This window comes from Manis javanica, chromosome 1 (genome assembly GCF_040802235.1).
Source record: "Manis javanica isolate MJ-LG chromosome 1, MJ_LKY, whole genome shotgun sequence".
Taxonomy (NCBI): domain Eukaryota; kingdom Metazoa; phylum Chordata; class Mammalia; order Pholidota; family Manidae; genus Manis; species Manis javanica.
In genome coordinates this window covers 107,107,200-107,125,363 of record NC_133156.1, presented here as the reverse complement: position 1 = coordinate 107,125,363, position 18,164 = coordinate 107,107,200, and the positions used below count along the sequence as shown (strand labels likewise).

The 18,164-nt window shown below is 39.0% G+C and overlaps 1 long non-coding RNA gene across 1 annotated transcript in view; it reads right to left on the bottom strand.

Moving 5' to 3' along the window:
- Positions 1–14,069, bottom strand: part of LOC118973130 (uncharacterized) — a 96,524-nt gene extending 82,455 nt beyond the window's left edge. The window contains exons 1-2 of the long non-coding RNA XR_012130006.1: positions 13,926–14,069; positions 2,635–2,775 (exon numbers count right to left, since the gene is read on the bottom strand). This is a non-coding gene — a long non-coding RNA (uncharacterized lncRNA). The remainder of the gene's footprint in view (positions 1–2,634; positions 2,776–13,925) is intronic.
- Between the last annotated feature and the right edge of the window lie 4,095 nt (positions 14,070–18,164).

Here is an 18,164-nt window from a genome sequence, read left to right as displayed (position 1 = left end):
GACAACAGATGTAAAGGTAATTAAGCTGTGCTTGACATGGTCCTAGCCTCTTTATCTGTGCCATGAAAGGCTGGCCTAGAAGCTGTCTAAATCTATGAAATCAAAAAAGGATCAAAGCAGGGAAAATTTCCTCTGAACTTGAAATGGAAGTGTGTTTCCGGTATCTATTAATCTACCTAAAACCAAGGAAATCATTTCAGAGGAAGCTTTCAGCACTCTGTCAAAGTGATGGGGTGGTGAGGTGGCAAAGTGGAAACACACTTATGGCTTATTTCCATTGACTAGATAAATAATTCTCATCACTCAACGTGATGGAACCAACCGAAACAGAAGTAAAATGTTCATGTATCAGTCCATTAATAGGAATTGAATCCCACCAGAGGAATAGAAAAAAATTAATAAACAACCCTGGGAGGATAACATTGCAAGGTATTCACTCATGATTCTCCCTAGTGTGAGGACACTCACTCCCAGATGTCTGACTAATGTTTGAATGCAAATTTTTTCTTGAATACACTAAACAAGCCTCATATATGAGCCAAATAATGTGCTATGTGCTTTACATATATGGTCTCCTTTGACCTGTCCAACAATGTTGTAATGCAGTTTTTATTATCTCTATTTTATGGATGAGAATACTGAGGGTTAATAGAATTGAAAAAATATCCCAACTATCCAGAACTAGTAAGTAGTAAGTCAAAGATTCAAAACCTCCTCTATCTAACCCAAAGCCCATATTCTAAATCATTTACATGTGAAAGAAACTTCTTAAAGCTCTATTAAGTGACAATATAATTTCAGATAAGATGAGAAAACAAAGTAGCTTTTACACTGTGTGCTATGAATTTATGACACAATATGGTTATGATTTTCTCCATTTGATAAAAAAGGAGCATTAGACAAATTATGCTTAGGGCTCAGACAATGAGCACATCCAGATTTAAAAAGTGCAATAAACCATGAACTCATGGTAGACATCCCAGCCTGACCAGGGAAATCTTTTCTTATTTCTCTTAGTAGTCAGTTTCTGTGAATGTGGATATAAGCCACTAAAGCTTTGACTGTATTTTACCAGGCTATAAGGCAAAAGGAAAGAATCCCTGCCTGTTTTGTAGAAGCTTGGATGAAAGAAGCTAATGAGAGGCCCAAATGTTGAGTGTTCTATAACTTTTTGTGCCATGAATCCTATTGTAGTCTGAGGAAGCCTATGGACCTCCTCTCAGAAAATGTTTTAAATGCATAAAATAATATACAAAGGAAGCCAATTGTGTAGAAATTTAGTTATCAAGGTTTTCTAAATGTTATACAGTAATATATGAACTTCCTTATTACACGTTAAGTAACAAGATCTAGTGACAGGTCTAAAAAGCTAACACACATACATATATTCAATGGACTATTACTCAACAGTAAAAAAGAAAGAAATCTTGCCATTTGTAACAACATGGATGGATCTAGAGTGTATTATGCTAAGTGAAATAAGCCAGACAGAGAAAGACAAATACTGCAGGAGTATAGGTGGAATAAAAAAAAAAAAAAACAATGAACGAAACAAAAACAGACTTACAGATACAGAGAAGAGGCTGATGGTTACCATGCGGGAAGGGTTGGGGAGGATGGGTAAAATAGATGAAGGGCCTGAAGAGGCACAAAATCTCAATTATAACATAAATTAGTCATGGGGATGAAAGTACAGCATGGAGAATAGGGTCAATAATACTGTGGTATCTTTCTATGTTGACTATACTTATTGGGCAGTTAATAATGTAGATAACTGTCAAATCAGTATGTTGCACACTTGAAACCAATGAGGCATGTCAATTATATTTTAATAAATAAATAAATAAAATTTAAAAATAAATAAATAGCTACCACATATTTGAAGCAGGGGTGAAGGCAAATATACTGGAAAATCTGCAACAACTGTACTGTTTCAGACAAAAAAATATGTGATTTCCATTGCTGACAAAGTTGTTGGTATTGCTAATATGTGACTTCATGCCTACACCCATTCAAAGGTATTGTTTATTTTTTTGTAAGAGTTTCATAAAAACAAAGATATGCTTTTTCCTGCTCAAGTTCACCCAGGGATCTCAGGGATATTAGTTTAGAACCCTTGCTCCAACAAATGATACGTGGAGGTGAGTGGTGGTGATGGGAGGAGGCACCCTAAGAAATCAAGGACTGGGGCTGCTGTGGACTTGGAAGACACTAGCTTAGCCAACATTACCAATAGTGGAAAATATTGACCTTATATACCTCCTAATGTGATATAAATAGACTCAGTATCACTTAAAAAGTATTTTTTAAAATGCATAACCTGAGTCAATCATGAAAAAACGACAAACACAAACTGAGGGACAGTCTACACAAAAAACTGGTCTAAACTCTATTTCCCCCATACCCACAGAGGACACGTTCCAAAACCCCCAGTGGAAGACTGACATCACAGACAGTATCAAACCCTAAAATACTAAGTATATTTCCCTATACATACATACCTGTGATAAAGTTTAATTTATAAATTAGGCATAGTAAGAGATTAACAATAATAAAATAGTAATAATAACAATATGTTGAAATAAAAGTTATGTGACTGTGGTCTCTCAAAATATCTTATTGCACTGTACTCACTGTTCTTGTGATGCTGGGAGATGATATCAAGAGAGGTGAATAATGTAGGCATGGTAATGTAGCACTAGGCTGCTAGTGACCTGATGACAGGTCAGGAGGAGGATCATCTGTTTCCAGACCACAGTTGGCCTATAACTGAAACTGTGGAAAGTAGAACCATGAATAAGGAGATACTACTGTACTTTTTTCTTTCTCCCTCCCTCCTCCTCTTTTTCCCTCCATCTCTCCTTCTCTTCACTCCTGCCTTTACTGGATTGATCATGTTTACTCTTTTTTTCTCCTCTGTTTTGGGAGTTGTATTTTCATTTATATTCCTTTAATTATTATCTGTACACTTTAATATACATATTTCCCTTTAAATTTAAAATTAATCCACATTGCTACCCTCTTCCCAAACAATGTAAACATTTTAAAAAAGTTTTAAAGCCAACCACTCTTCTTCTGAATTACATGACATTGTCATCTACTATTTCCCTATCACTTTCTTATTATACCTCCCAAGATAGTTGTTACTATTTTTGTAGTTTTATACAACCAGTGATTATTTAGATTTGTCCAGGTTTACCATTTTCTAAAAAATTACATTACTTGCATTTCATTGTTTGCTTCTGAGTTCAATTTCTTTCTTTCGAAAGTATACTAGTAATTCTCATAGAATTTTAGAGGGTCTCTATATGGTAAATATCACTGGTTCTTACTGGTGAAGTTTGCTTCACCATCAATTTTGAAAGATATTTTAGTTGCATATAGAATTCTAGACTGACAGTTACTTTCTTTATAGCAATTAAAAACAGTACCCCCTTGTCTCTGGCTTTAATTATACAAAGAAAGAAAGAATAGGATGGCATGAAACAAAAAACCTCTTGGTATGAGAAAGAACTTTTGGGCATTTAAATATGTAGCTGAAATTTAAGCATGTAATGAAGATTTAGACTATCTGCATCAATAAGCTGGCCTTCCTGATATATTAATTTTCTATCACTGCCATAACGAATTACAAAAACTAGATGGCTTAAAACAACCTAAATTTATTATTTTACAATTCTGGAGATCAGTTGTCCATCAGAGTTTTACTAGGCTAACAAGATGTTGCCAGCCTCCTTTTTGGAGGCTCTAGGGAAGAATCAGTTTTCATTGCCTTTTCTGGCTTCTAGAAGCCATTCACATTACTTGGCTCATAGCTCCCTTGCTCCAGTACCTTCAAAGTCAGCCATGGCAGTTGAGTCCTTCTCCTATTACATCATCTGACCTCTTCTGTCTCCCTCCTCCATATTTAAGGACCCTTGTAATTACATTAGGTCCACCCAGATAATCATGATAATCTCCCAATTTTCAAGTCAGTGGATTAGCAAACTTAATTCCATCCATAACCTTCTATTTTAAAGCATACTGCTTGCAATATCTGAGGGTGTTGCCTCTGGGAATATAATAGAATCAAACAATTAGGAGAGGTTGCTAGGAAATTAGGCATGGCTAACTCTTCAATGGCACAAGCTCATGGGAGCTCCTCGGATTGAATTAATCACACAATAGAATGATACAGTGAAATTAGAAGCCTTGATTAAGATACTACAACATGTCACACTGATCACTTTGAATGTCCTTCTAACTGCAGTTGTTCTGCCCAACTGGAATGTCAACTCTTAACCTCCCACATCTGAATTCTACATATTCTTCCAGGCTCAACGTTGGTTCTTTACCAATAAAACCTTTCTGATTATTTCAACCCCAAGGAGTTCTCCCTTTTCCAAACTCCTATCAGACTTACAGTCTATTATAATTCTGTTTCTAATTAAATATACCTTCTATTGTTTGTTGTTTCATCTTTGCTCCCACTTACTGAGCCCTCACTATGAGGCCAGGCTCTGTGCTAAACGCTTGATGAGCATTACATTGCTTAATCCTCATAACTACCTTTCAAGGTAGTTATCATTATCTCTAATTTGCAGCAGAGGAAATGGAAATCAGGAGATTGCTTTGGTACCCAAGTTCTCACAGCCTGAAAGTGGAAGAAAAGGAATTTGAACCCAAATCTGCCTGACCTGAGTTAAGTGCCTCTGACCTCTTTTCTATACTGCTCCAGACAGTATTTGTTTTGTTCTTAGACTAAGCTGCTCCACAGTGAAGACTTTCTTGTATTTCTGAAACTTCTACAGTACCCAGCACAGACTTCAGCCCACAGCAGGAGCCCCATACAAGCACTGAATGGGTATATTTGGCACGAACATGAACTTGAAGCAGGATGGTGCCATAAGCAATGTAAACAGCCCCAGCTTTGCTTTATTATGAGTGAAACGATTATCCAGCAAATTGCAGAATCTATTTCAAAAGCTTCTGTTTTGTGTCATTAAGAGATATTTAGTAGGTTAGGAAAGTTTTGAGAATTCCGTCCACTGGTTCTAGAAAGATGACTAGGGTAACCTCTGTCAAGAGTCACCTAGCTGAAACAATGTATCCAGAAGAATACCAATGGCTGTAACCACAGAATTTATATAGTTTAGCCATCCAACCTGTTGTCACTAAAATAATGCCAAGTAATTCCACCCAAAGGAGTGATCTGTAGTTATGCCCAAATTTCTGCTCCTTGCTTCCCCTCAGTCAGCCTTTTGAGGAAACTGAAGTGCTAGATCACAGAGCCCCACCTCAGTATGAAATTCCAGAGCACTTACACTTGTGTTTTATGATAGTCATTAAGGATTAAAAAGGGCTCTTTAATGGACACAGATGATGCATTTTATCAGCCGCAACATATTTGTTGTTAGACGAGAGCAACTTCTAACATAAAGTATCCCAAGTGTGTGCCTTGCCCAGAGGGTCACAGATGCAGCCAAATGTATTTCTCGGACATTCTTGCACTTCGGGCTCATGTGGTTGTAGGGGGACAGACAGAGGCCCTCCAGAATCTGTGTGAACTGCAGGTGAGGAGCTCATTCATGGAGCTGTCACTTAGATACTATTGCATCAGGTGAATCAGCCAAGCTCAGTTTGGGACAAGCAGATGATGTGACAGAAAGAGCAAAGGAGCCATTGAGGAAAAGCAGGCCCTCTGGCCAGATAAGGCTTGTAGAAAACCCTAGGCAATGAGGAGAGGCACGTGGGAAATTGTCCTAGCCCTGTGTGTGTGCATCCTGCTTAGTTCTGAATATGGTGCTTGGCACAGAGTAGGTGTTTGTGGGCTGGAGGAAGCTGTTTTTCAGCTCACTGACACAGGGTTCTCATATAAATGGGCATGTAGCTGGAGCCAAAAATAAGCAGAATTATAAAACTGGCAAAGCCTTTGGAGTTATTCTTATCAAACCCTAGGCTTTGCCCAGCCCACTTTGTTCTCTTACTCTTGCCTTCCAGCTCTCTGGGTCTGGAAGCAGTTCTCCCATGTGGCAGGATCACCATGTTGGCCTACTAACTGCTCTTTCCCACAGTCCTGCCAGGGTGAGACTACCACATTTTCCCATGCCCTGTACCCCTCCACATCATGCTCTGGCTAGCCTGCCAATCTGATAGCAGAGTGTCCCAATCCATTATGCCTCTGTGCATCCTGCAAAGGAGTGATGGATGGTCTGAAATGCCACCCTCCTCTGGGGACCTACAAGGCCTAGGGTATGGGAGCCATGCCCTTCCACCCCCTTGCCCCATACAGCTTCTAGGCACAAGCAGCTTCCTCTATTGCCCCCAGTGAGTCATATAACTAGTGCCATTTTCTGTAAGTGCCACAAGAAGATTCAGAAGGCACTGTCACCTGCTGTCAGTACTATCAGTGCATGCAAATACCTATCTGCAGCAGTTTTTCATCTTTGGTGTGCATCAAATTTAATGAATGAACTTTTAAAAAATGTAATGCCTGTCTGTCCCTTAGCACCAAAATTCTAAATCAGTGTGGGGCCTGAAAACCTTCGTTTTAATAAACTGTTATTTTTATGAACATTGTATTTGTCAAGAGAGATGAAGCACTTGTAGCAAATAATTCCCAAACCTGGAAGCCTTATTTCTTGTTCATGGTATGTGTTTCCAACACAGACTGGCATGTATATGCAAGATGGAAGTCGGGCAATCAAAGACGAGGAAACTGCAGCCCACTGAGGTAATCCAACTGGTTTAGAATCGAAGTTGGAAGGATAAAGTCCTCATTCTTCACCCGGTACCTTTTCCACTATTGCACACTATACTCTGCCTTCAATCTTTAACATGAGTTAGAATCAGGAAAACAGGTGTGGGGAGGGGAGTCAAAGCCGAGGTGGGTTAGAGAGGCAGCCGAGATCACTGAAAAGTGATTGGTGGGCATTACACTTCACTAGTGTATTGAAAGAGCTTTTCAATTTGGGAATTGAGAATCTTAACATATTATAAAATCATAACTTTGGAATTTGGGAGATAGATTATAGTATATCTTATTTAATTCCCACATGTGGAGAACAAGTACCCTGAATGGATCCTAATCATGATAGAGATACAACTAAAAACCCAAGTTGATTAAGGTCAGTGGTCTTTCTGCTACTTTGCCTTCCTGAGTCCTTGATACTCCTTCCCTGGCATGGCTTATAAGATCCCAGTAAAGGAAACTCATCATCTTTTACTTTGCAAAAAAACTACTTTTCTGTGTAGCAAACTCATCCATTTGGCCCACGTTTCCCTCCACAGCCCCACAGGTGCTCCTTCTTCACTTCTCCATGCTCTGAGAGCTGATAAGGGGCAAGACACTCTTGTCAGTGTAACATGCAAGTAGCTAGCATAACTCCTGGCAGTAGCGGGTTCTCAATACATGGCTGAGGATGGAATAACGGACAATCTGTATTTCCACGAGCCCCACAGATTGCTCTACTGCACACTGCATTAGTCTTTGCATTAGTTTTATGTGGCAAACAGCCCTGAATTTTATCTTTTTTCCATGTACAGCAGGAACATATTGAGGGATTTTTTTTAAAAATCCTGGACAATTCTCTGAAGTTTAATATGCTACAATCTCTTTCAGGAGCTAGAACAGAGGCTGGTGCATAACATATCCCAGGTGATTGGATGGAGGACTGTCTGCCCCCTCCATCTTCCACGCAATCTCCTTTCCTTTCTTCTCCACAGATTTCCAGGGGCCCTCCGCAGCTTGCCAGAAATCTTGTGGTGTCACAGGGGCTGAGCAGTCCAGCGGTGTCTGCATGTACATACAGGGTCTGCTACTCCACTGGAGAACTCAGACAGAAGAGGTGGAATCCCCGTGAGGGCAGCTTCTGCTCGTGAGGCATGCCACCCCTCAGTCCTCGGAGGTCTGTCCTTTCCAGGATGTGATGCAGCCTGAATCAAGCTTTTGCTGTGGTTCTCAGATCCTCTGTCCACCCCCTTTCTGCTCTCCCTTCCTGTCCTGTGTCACTCCTGGTGTATACATGCGTCATTAGCAAGCTCTCACTGTGGCAGGAACTTCGCTCTCATCTGTGAATAGATTTTTACAGGCTCCTTCAAGCTCCCTTTGAGGGCTGCACTGACTCAGCTGGGCTGGGAGCAGGCAGCGCTGATTAGCAGCACGCTTCCCACCCCGAGGTGGGATGGTGGCACTACCAGAGAGGTGCAGGAAGATCCAGTTTGAAGGAAGCCTGCCTGAAAGAATAAATCCACCCCAGTAACCTAAAAGGAGTGAAAAAGATAATGAACAGCAGGAGAGCTATTGTGGTTGTTATGTATAAAATGATAGTTTGGGACATGAAATTACTGAATTTTTTTAAAGGCATCTTCAGGTTTGGGCTTTGATGTAAAGATTAAAAAGAAATTGCCTCCCCTGAGAAAGGATATTTAGAGAGCCAATTTGCAAGCAGCCTAGCTGGAAGAAGAGAATATCCAGAAGGCAAATCCAAATCATTTTTTCACAAGTGATAGGTGCGATGGCTTCACACTGGATTCACAGCCACTGCCTTTAGATAGGGACAAGACAGTCACTGAAGCAGCCAGCTGCACAGCCTGCATCTGCAGGCTTTCAGAGACGACAGGGACCACTTCTGGCTGTCAGACACAGCTGCTTCACGTACCCAGAATGTGTAGGAACAAACCCAGCTTGAGGCTTATAAAGGATGAAACTAGCCAAGGAGGTTTTTCCAGAAAGAGGTAACCCCATGGCTGTTTATTAATAGGATAATGGATTCACCTGACAGAAATGTTTGGTGGTGTCTGCATAATTGTTCTCAGGCAGTTATTACTGCAATTAAGAACCTGCAGCATTGCAAAACCTTGTCTAGACTAGTATTAAAAAGAACCTGTTTGTGATCATTGTTTGTTGGAGAGAGCAGATAAACACTTCAACCCAGAGTCTCATTCAAGTGTTTACTCAGTCTCTTTATTTCTCTCTCTGAACTAGACTACGACCCTTTCTAGCTTTCATAAAGGTGAGGTGTACATTGAGCAAAATGGGCCACCAGATGCAAATGTCTGCAATGCTCCCTTCCCCCCATTTGCTCTCAGCGCCAGCATGCACACCTGTTAGTGATTATGTTTGGCATTCCTATAAGGAGACTATTAAAGTTTGGGGTTTTATTTTCTTCATGTGGAGACTATGCTCAGCAAAAAACTAGAGTAAGAGAAGCATCATCAGAAAAGAGTGAGGTGGGGCTCAGAAACACAGTGATGTAAAGATATCCATGTCCAAAAAAATACCACTTCCTGCTGGACATTCCACAATTAGAGCGTCAGTCCCCATGAAATCCCCTCTGCCTCAGATTCTATGATGCTCCGTTGCTGAAGATTTCTTCTACCACTTACAGTGACCCTTCTTTGTCTCCTCTATCTTCATTCACAGCCAGGCTTATTATTAATCCCCCTCCCCACCCCCGTTTTTCTCAAGTCAGTATTAAGTGGGGACTTAAATTTACCTTTTTAACCTCATGCTGAATTTGTTCTTCTCTGAAAGGTCATAGCATTTTACATCTACTGCATTCATCTGTGCAACAGCTATGTGAATCCTTGAGTTGTTACTTAACAGTTCGATGGGTGCACATTATCTTCCCAGTTATATTTTTAAATACTCGGGAACAGCGACATCTTAGAGTCTCTGGCATTAACACATACATGGCCTTTAAGAAATATTTGTATGTAGTGTGAAGATGCTGTGTTATAATTAATAAAACTTTTTAAGTTTTAGGTTTACAAAACTCTGAGTGGAGAGTACAGAGTTTCTACATACCCCACTTGCAGTGTCCCCTATTCTTGACAGCATTCATTAATGTGATACCTTTGGTGGTTGATGAGCCAATATCAATACATTATTATTAAATGAAATCCACAGATTACACTAGAGTTCATGCTTCTGGTTGTACACTGAATGTTTTGACGATGTATAATATCATGGATCTTCCACTACAGAATCATACAGAATGATTATAATGCCTTAAAAATCTCCAGTGCTCCATCAGTTCATCTTCCCTGTGCCCCCCACTATATGCCAAATCCTTCTACTGTCTCTGTAATTTCACTTTAGAGTTTTACCCTAAAATATATTTAAAATGGTTTGATTTTCCATTCCAAGTTCTTTCATGATAATTATAAAGTCTTATGACTAAAACAAGAAAATTCTTAATGGGAATGGAAAGTTGCAGGTGTTATTTCCACCTGGGGAAAAAACTGAGTGACTAGAAATATCATTCTGAGTCCTTCACTTATGGAGACCTGGGACTCACAAACACAGGTGGCCCACCTCTGAGGGGTCCCCTCACCTCAGCTACATTGCAGGACGTGAGGTCCCCCCGAGAGTGGGGCAGTGCTGGTGGCCCTCTGACCACAGGCCATTTTCTCTAAGCAAAATACTCACCAGCATCTTGCCCCATGGCTTATTGCCATTGACCTTTGGAGAGGTCAAAATCTGCAGTTACCCTGGAATATTTTCACTTACCTTCTTGTATTTACCACAGGAAATATCTCTGACCAGGGAGGCCTTCATGCAGTGCTCACGGGGTGGGACATTTGTCCACATTTTCCATTGTTTTGCTCTATTTGTGTGGGCACATATGTGTGCATGGGTGTGTTACCTGCAGTCTAATTTCTTTTAAACTATTTTAATTGTATTTTAGATCCTGCTTCTCTGGCCCTAAACTAATATTCATCATTGGTTTATCTGCTGAATGCAATTCACAGTGTAAAAACACCCTCTGGCCCTCAGCCCCTTGTCCCATGTGGCTATCTTCATCTGCTGACTTCCAATTAAGGAACAGCTGAGAGAAAGAAATTCGACTAATGGTGTTGTATTGTGTAGGTGGGCCAGGTTTCTACTTTGGTCATTACTAAAGATATGGCCAGCCTGTCCATTATTGCGAGCCACTACCATATGCATAGGATTGTGCTGGGTGGGAGGTGGTAAATAAGGAATAGGAATTAAAATTCAAAGACTAGTAAGTTATGATGTCCTTACTTTCCTGGGTTCAGTGACTAGAGGAGAAATATATTGATTGAGCTCTATTACTAGTTACATTTCACCTAGCTCTCCCTCTGTCCACACACAGATCCAGCAGGGTGACTGTCAGAGAACCCCAGTACGAGTGAGCTGTGGGGATGGGGAGTAGAGTCAATAATGCTTTCACTACAGGAAGAATGTGACCTTTCACACTTTAAAAATTCCATACTGAGAACAATGGCCAGTAAGTAGAAATGATACTTTAGGTTACACAGTATGGAAAGAAGATTGGTACCATTTCAGCAGGAGTTTGAAAGGATTCTATTATTGTATTACTTATATTTCCAAGAATGGTATTTTGGAATCAAAACTCCCACATAGCTGGACTGGCCTCCTGGACATTCGACATGTGCAGTTACACAGAGCGTTCATGTTTACAATGGCCCTGAGTTGGGTTTCATGTTCAGCTGTCACTATCTTGAAATTATTACTAGATTGTTTTTAATAAAGGACCCCTCGTTTTCATGTTGCATTGGCCCACCAAATTACATAGCCCGTCCTGGCCCCAAGCCTCTGACTCATGAAACCCGAGGTCAGTTCAACTTTAGTTTTCTTAAGATACAAAGTTCACATTAACTCCTTCCTAAATGCTTTTCTTCCTCAGTATCTAGCTCTCTTCCTCAAGGTCAAAGCAAAAAGGTTGAAGAATCTTTAGTGATGGGAATAGACATTACCTTTTTTTGAGTCAGAAAGCAGTGATTACTACTTTGAATGGGTCTGATTTCTAATGAGTCTTAGTTAGGATTTTTGTTTTCCCATGGGGCTTTGTATAAAGACGCCATGCCCTTTAACTACCTAGGAGTTTTAAAATACTAAATGAGACATTTCGATGGCGGTCTCAATCCATAGTCTTCCTTTTGAATCTATTTTTTATGTCTTTAACACTTGTTTAGCATAAAGTAAAATAAAAATTTCTCTATATTACTGGTATGGATTGAATTGTATCCCCCAAAAGACACTGTAGTCCTAACCCTCAGTACCTGTGAATGTGGCCTTATCTGGAGAAGACAATGTGAAGACACAAGGGGAACACCACCCACAAGCCAAGGACTGCCTGAGGCTAGGGAGAAGCAGGGAGTCACCGAAGAGATTTTCTCCCAGTGTCCGCAGGACCCAACCCTGCCAACACATTCATCTCAGATGTCTAGCCTCCAGAACTGTGAGACAACACGTTTCTGTTGTGAAAGTCACCTAATTTGCTGTACTGCACACGGCAGACCCAGAAAACTAATACAGCTACTGAAATTGAAGGACTGAAATGCATTACATCAAATTCTAGGATAAATTACAAGGTTTTCATTGTTTTCTCCATCGCTTGCCCTTCACATACAGCGTTTCCTCATCACCTGTAGCCTGTTTTCCTTGTGTCATCACGAAGTTACCTTCCAGCTGGCAGTGTGTTGTGAGTTGTTAACTCTCAAAATGTGGTTCACCTACTGTCTACACTGAAGTCACAAGGTACATTTGTTTAAAACATAAATTCCCGAGTCCCATACCAGAACTGTAGAACTAGATTGTTTGGGAAAGGATGGCCCAAGAGTCTAAAACTTTTAAAGGGTCCCAGGTGATTCTGAAGTAAACTAAAGTTTGGTAAGTAAACTAAATGGTTACTGAAGGAATCTTTGGCTGGACATCCAGCACCTCATAAGGGTGGATAATTCAGACAGTGAAAACCTGTCCCTCCCTGGAACTATCTTCATTTTGTGGCTAAGTAAGAGAAACCCCTCTGTCCCCTCACCCCCACTCTTCTCCAGATAAAAGAGCCACTGAGTAGAAGTTCCAGTATAGAGGAGAAATCTCATCCTTCTTTATCAGAAGCAGCAGAAGGATCCCTGGAACTAGAATCTTCCTGAGACTATTCTTCACCTAACGTTTCCCAGAGGGAAGGAAAGTGTTTAAATAGTTGAACTCTTAATCACAGTAATTTTTACCTCACTTTTTACCACAGAAAACCAGGTTGCATACCAAGTTTATTAGCTAGACTTGCTTAAGTTGAAAGCATTAGTACACTGTATCAAAATGTGACGTCCTGCTGCTCCAAAGCCCAGTAAAACCTGTGTTGGACAGGCTGAGGAAATCAAGGCCCCAAACCATTCTTTGTATCTATTGCCCTCTTGCTAGAGTCCTCTTGTTTTGTGAATTAAGTTTACAAGACACAGAACAAATAACTGTGCCTTAAGAAGAAGGGGCTCAAACCCAAGATACCAAGAGGCAGGTAGAGAAAGGAGGTTATGGAATTACACACACTTTGAGCAGAATTGGGAAATCCCTAAGCAAACCTGGGGTTTCCAGCTAGAGTTTCTATAGGAGAGTGGTCAAAGGCCTCTTTGCCTTTGATCTTACCTGTAAGAGGAAAGCTGGTACTGGAATTCTACCCAAGGGCTCCGTCCAGCATTCCTTTCCAGACAAGTTCTTTGTCTTCCTGAAATCAGCTACTACCATCTTTGGAGTCTGGTGCATTAGTATATTTATTCTGAGGTTAAAACCTCCATTACTTACCCGAGGAAGGAGAATTTTAGCGTCTTCCTCTGAGGGATATTTATTAGTGTGTGATATTAGATTTTAATTTGGCACCCTAGGGGAAAAGAATCTTTTGTTGTAAACACCTGGCCTCTTTTAAGCGTTCTTTTAATGCAAAAATAACATCTCTGCTCCTTTCCCTCTTTTTGGATGAAAAGTCAAGTGCAAAATACAGATGACTCTAAATATAATTCAGTTTTCACCTAATCATAGCACTGATTTTCCTGGCCCCTTGGGGTACTTCCGACCACTATTCCTAGACCTCAAATCATAATATGCAGTTTCCTTTACACCTTTCTCCTTTGATTTACATCTCCCAGTACCTGTAATCAGCATAATGAATTTGTAATCCTACCGTCAATCCCGTCAATCCACAAGTTCAAAAGGCAAATGTTTGCAAAATGTGTAGTATCGCCAGTGTTCCAGAAGGTCCCCAGCGCTGCCGCTCCTTTCCTTGACGGAGGTCTCCGGCGGTTGTGAAGGTGTGGTTGTTCGCGTACCCGTGTGAGCGTGAACGTGTGTGAGCGTGAACGTGTGCTGCGTGCGTGCGTGTGCGTCCGAGTGTGTGCGCATGTGCGCGCTTGGGAGTGTGTGTTCTGTGTCTGGGACTTGAAGAGTGTAGATCTACCGTTTCCCAGAGCAGTAGCTACCGATTTGCAAAATCTATTTTCCTCTCTCAATTCAGTTTCAATTTAATTGTTCAAACTTGTAAAATAATTTAACTTTTTACTTAAAACATATGCCTTTATCAGATGCTTTAAAAATAGAGACAATTGTACAGGAAAGGAAGGGAACAGAAGCTATTAGATTTTAACCTCAGTTCAAGAAAAATTCAAAAAAGACAGATAAAAACTCAACGTACTTTTCCCCCAAGCAGGCCAACATTGTCAGCCTTATCAATTTCATATGGCCCCTTATTTCATAAAAGATACAAATATCATTATTTGTTAGAAACAATAATTTAAGATTAGAATTCATTCTTAAGTATGTCTTGCCTTTACAGAAAGTTACCCAGCAATGTCAAATATTTCACAAATTGACCTGTTGTTTTCCTTTCTTTAATTCCAGTTTATTTGGATTAAACAAATGCCACACACCCACTGTAAACTGTCTTATTACCATCAAATATAAGAGTTTAGTATTCTATAATGAAGAAATTCATACCACTTAAAAGCATATTATTGTATTATTATCGGCCTGACTGAAGCATAGGTCTTTGTACATAGGCAAAGTCTAATAAGACAACTGAATAATAGAGGGAAAAAAATTAATGCTAGGAATAAAGCTTTGTTACATAAAAAAATTAGCATCAGAACTCACCAAACCTAGTCCAGTGATGAAAGGTGCTGCCCACATTTACTAGAAGTAGTATCCTCTGCCTTAGCAAAATCACCAGTGCAGTTGCTGATTTTAATGTGGAGGTTTTATTCCCTAAACCTCTTTAATTAATGTGGCAAAGATTTAAAATCAAGGAGGTTCTTGACATATTTGAAAGATATTTTATTTTCTAGATCCTAGAATCACATATCCCACCTTTGTTTGATTTGTCATGAAGCTGTACTAGCTATTGCAGTTGTACACATTTTTGTTACTTTTGACATTCATTATTGAACTTACTAAGGCTGAATCCTGTCTCACACTTTGCAGACCTTCTAAAGGTTCTCAATTATGATCCAAAAGAAATTTCTTATGCCTTAAACCTCATCCTTTCTGTAAGATACTCTGGGTCAACTGAGGTTGGCATTTTACTGTTTTGATATTGTAGAATATTATCAATATGAAATGAAATATTTATATTTTCATTTATAAAGTAATCTGTATTTTGGTTCTAAAATGATGTCCAATATACTTAATCCAATATACATAGTTTTGTACTTTCTTCTCTTATACTACATGGAATTACAAATAAATAAGTATTCAATTAACACTAAGCTCAGAATTAAAAATCACAGAGGATGCCAGTAATATATTTTGAAATTGTTTATACCGTAAAACCTTTCAAGTAAATTATATTCTGGAAGAAAATTAATAGTCATTTTATAATCAACACCTTTAAGAATGTATGAGATTATTGCAAAGAAAAAAAGTATATGATTGGTGGATACTATGTTGCATTTTAGTTGTTTCCTAAGAAGTGCTGATTATATTAGGTCTGCTTAAGTCTTGCATTTCATTTTTCAATTTTGCATTCTATCTTTTTATTGAGGTATAATCGACATATAGCATTATATTAGTTTTCAGGTGTACAACAAAATAATTTGGTATCTGTATACATTGCAAAATGATCATCACAATAAGTCTAGTTAACATCACTATACAAAGTTACAATTTTTCCTTTTTTTCTTGTGATGAGGTCTTTTAAGGTTTATTAGCAACTTTCAAACATGCAATACAGTATTATTAATTATATCACCATGCTATATTTAATTCCCCATGGCTTATTTTTTTATAACTGTGAGTTTGTATCTCTTAACCCCATTCACCCATCTTGCTCACCACCTACCTGCTTCCCCCTCTGGTAACCACTAATCTGATCTCTGTATCTGTGAGCTTGGTTTTTTTGTTTGTTTTGTCTTGATTTTTAGATTCCACATATAAGTGAAATCATATGGTATTTGTATTTCTCTGCCAGACTTACTTCATTTACCATAACGCCCTCAATTTCCATCCATGTTGTTGCAAATGGCAAGATTTCATTCTTTTTAAAGCCGAATGTTATCCCAATTTTAATATTTTATATGTAGATCAATTTTACATAGGGCAATTTTTTTTCAAAGCACTATGCTTTAAAAAACATCTGTCTTGTATATAAAAGTCAGAAAGTATTCCAGAAAGTTGAATTCTATATTTTACTAGAGACATTCTGGATGTGTTGGACTGTAATGGCATAGAAAGAATTAACTTGGGAATTGCATCATTTTTATTTTATACTTTTTACTTGCATTTGCCTATCCTAAGGTCTGCACCAGCTGTCTCTTTTTTTCTCTAAAAACAAAATTCTATAAATCCCTCTGGCCTGTAGGTCACCTGTCTTTGAGTTGTGGTCTGTTCTCCAGAATCTTTTTATGAAAGCAAACTCTTCTGCACCAAGAAGTGAAGTCAGGATGTGATCCGTTTGCTGCAGAGAAAGAAAGACCTTTATTATTGACTGGATTAGGTAGTAGGACACCCAAACCATCTTCTTGCTAGGAAAAGAACACACTAAGAAACAATTCTGTTTTCCTCTACCATCTTCTTTTTCCACAGGTAAAGACATCTCCTGTTGCATAGCAACTTTGTAGATGAGTCATATACAATGAACTCCCTCAACCTTGTACCCAAATTTAACCACCTATGGAATTTTATTAATCTGTGTGCTCCAAAGGAATGTGTAGGAAAAAAATGATAAAGAAACTGTTTTCTCATTCACTACAAGTCTTCATTGAGTATTAAAATGGACATGTGATTATTTTAAAGACTACTCTTTAGAAGAAAAGTACTAATCTTAGAAGACTTAGAACCTGTTTTTTATTACATCTAGAACCTCAGCCTCAAAAATTCTGATCTGAAACTCCCGTTTTCTTCCCTATTTGACCCTTCTTCTTTCAACTACTACCTAGCTATGGAACTAGATAGCTGGTTTCATCCTTAGCACCTTCCTCTTCAAATTTAACAGATCATCAATTTTAATATGTCTGTGCATCATGTGCATCAATATTTCCTGATGATTTTACCTTTTAATTAGTTCTCAGTCCACTTGCTTCTCTCCATATGAACAGCAATCAATCTAATTGGGACTCTCCTCTCTCTACTGGACTATTGTAGTTATGTCAGAATTGGTTTCCCTCTCTCCAGCCTTAGTACTCTAATGTCCATCTTCAACACAGCCAACAGAATGATTATGTCTAAAACTGGGTATTTGACAACATGACTTCTGTGCTGAGAACCAGCAATTTTCCCTTTACCATCATTATATGGGAAACTCCAAGCTCTTTCATATTCCTTAAAGGATCTTCATGGTATAGCACCTACCTTCTTTCCAAGTGATAAGCCCTGTATTTTATTAATCCTGCTGGCTGTCCAGCCCCTTTCTCTACCCTCCACTAGGCCTAGCCATAGTCCTTCTACCTATCTAATTCCTAAGCATGCCCTTTCCTAAGCTCAGATGTAACCTTTGCCAGGAAGCTTTCTCTCATTTCCATTTCTGGGCTAGCATAAATATCTTCTTCTTTCTGCATTTTGGAAATATTCCTCAAATATATCTAATATTGTACCCACTACATTGTATTATAATTTCTGTTTATATATTCACCTCCCCCACTAGAAGGCTGGAGCTAAGATGTTCATCCTTGTTCTTATAAAATACCTGGCACAAGTCAATGCTCACTCAATGTTGGTTAAATGAGTTTTGTCTTCAATAAGTCATGAGGCTTAATTAGAAGAATATAAGAGTTAGGGATATATTATTCAGGGAGACCATGGAATTACCTATTTCATCAATAAACCAGGTGATAATGGTAGAATGGGAAGGGGAGAAATATTATATATTTCCATCTTTTCTCCCAAATTCTGAATCAATGTAGAAAGAGGCAGGGTCAGACAGAGATAAAAAAAT